At 35.6% G+C, this 1,834-nt stretch overlaps 2 non-coding genes across 2 annotated transcripts; both read right to left on the bottom strand.

Moving 5' to 3' along the window:
• Window positions 1–343: 343 nt before the first annotated feature.
• On the bottom strand, window positions 344–417 carry TRNAS-ACU (transfer RNA serine (anticodon ACU)). The gene has a single exon. It is a non-coding gene; the product is annotated as a tRNA-Ser (tRNA).
• Window positions 418–1,507: 1,090 nt separating this feature from the next.
• TRNAS-ACU (transfer RNA serine (anticodon ACU)) lies at window positions 1,508–1,581 on the bottom strand. The gene has a single exon. It is a non-coding gene; the product is annotated as a tRNA-Ser (tRNA).
• Between the last annotated feature and the right edge of the window lie 253 nt (window positions 1,582–1,834).

Below are 1,834 nucleotides of genomic sequence, written 5' to 3' on the forward strand. Positions count from 1 at the left end.
CAAGTTTAATTTAGTAATAGGTTAAAAACCATCCATACAAAGGTGTTAATCAGAGACTTGGCTTTGTGGACACTTTTCAGAGAACAAATTTGTTAGCATAAAAATAAAGCCATAAAATTAAGAGCTGTTTAATCACTCAATTGGTTTTTTTTTGCCAGCATATTTCTTTTTCTCTGCAACCCACTGCTAAATTGTGCTTCCTAGCTGTTTTTTATAAAATCACTGAATCAAATCTAACTCTGATTACATCAGAGAAGGCCAGGTACCCTACAACATAAAAGGGGGTTTGAAATTTTGACTTGTCTACTTAAAGATCACCAAAACCTGATCACAAGGTCAATTATGTCCCTGGGTGGGATTGAACCACCAACCTTTTGGTTAGTAGCCAAACACACTAACTGATTGCACCACAGAGACACTTTGCAAAAGTGGATACTGACAAAGGCTAATAAGCATTCATCTAGAACGTTTCCTAGAAAAACTTTAAAAAGTCAATAATCTGGAGAGTTTTTGTAAGATGTTTCTTAGATCAACCAACGAAGAAACACATTGGTACTTTCCCATGATGAGTGAGTGCTTCAGGATCTCTTGCACTTACATGTGCAGCAGAGTACTGCAATGGAAGCATGCTGGGCCCATAACCCAGAGGTAGGCAGATTAAAACTATCCTCTGCTATATGCATTTTTTTTTATTAAAGTAATCCAAAACTGGGATTGATATTTTAGCTCTTTTATTTTTACTTAAAGTACAATAACTTTTACCATTTTAATTTGTTTTAATAGTGTATTGACAGTATAGTTTTCTTAAAAAAATCCACTTAATTTTCTTTACCCTATTATTAAAAGGGTAATTGACAAAAACAAACTACATTGTCACCAGAAGAGCAATACAAAATGTACAAGTGATATATTAAAATCATCTTTCCAGCTTGAATTTCAATGATGCATTGGGGCAACGATTTTGTGAGAAACATCTTCACCCTTAAATAAAGATTTTCTTAATTCCTTACCTGTGTGCTAATTAGATATCACCTTGTTTTCACATTAAACAGACTTCTACATGAGAAAGCAGCAAGGATGCAGTGGCGTTAATGTTTCCTGGTGTCAACCTGTATTATTTCAGTAGACATTGAAATGAGGATGCATCTTGCTGCCTTTCCAATGAAGCAAGTTTAATTTAGTTATAGGTGAAAAACCATCCCTACAAAGGTGTTAATCAGAGACTTGGCTTTGTGGACACTTTTAGAGAACAAATTTGTTAGCATAAAAATAAAGGCAGAAAATGAAGAGCTGTTTAATCACTCAATTGGATTTTTCTGCCAGCATATTTTTTTTCTCTGCAATCCATTGCTAAATTGTGCTTCCTAGCTGTTTTTTATAAAATCACTGAATCAAATCTAACTCTGATTACATCAGAGAAGGCCAGGTACCCTACACCATAAAATGGGGTTTGAAATTTTGACTTGTCTACTTAAAGATCACCAAAACCTGATCACAAGGTCAATTATGTCCCTGGGTGGGATTGAACCACCAACCTTTTGGTTAGTAGCCAGACACACTAACCGATTGCGCCACAGAGACACTTTGCAAAAATTACATACTGACAAAGGCTAATAAGCATTCATCTAGAACGTTTCCTAGAAAAACTTTAAAAAGTCAATAATCTGGAGAGTTTTTGTAAGAATTTTCTTAAATCAACCAACGAAGAAACACATTGGTACTTTCCCATGATGAGTGAGTGCTTCAGGATCTCTTGCACTTACATGTGCAGCAGAGTACTGCAATGGAAGCATGCTGGGCCCATTACCCAGAGGTAGGCAGATTGAAACTATCC

This window comes from Pseudophryne corroboree, unplaced genomic scaffold (assembly GCF_028390025.1).
Source record: "Pseudophryne corroboree isolate aPseCor3 unplaced genomic scaffold, aPseCor3.hap2 scaffold_918, whole genome shotgun sequence".
Taxonomy (NCBI): domain Eukaryota; kingdom Metazoa; phylum Chordata; class Amphibia; order Anura; family Myobatrachidae; genus Pseudophryne; species Pseudophryne corroboree.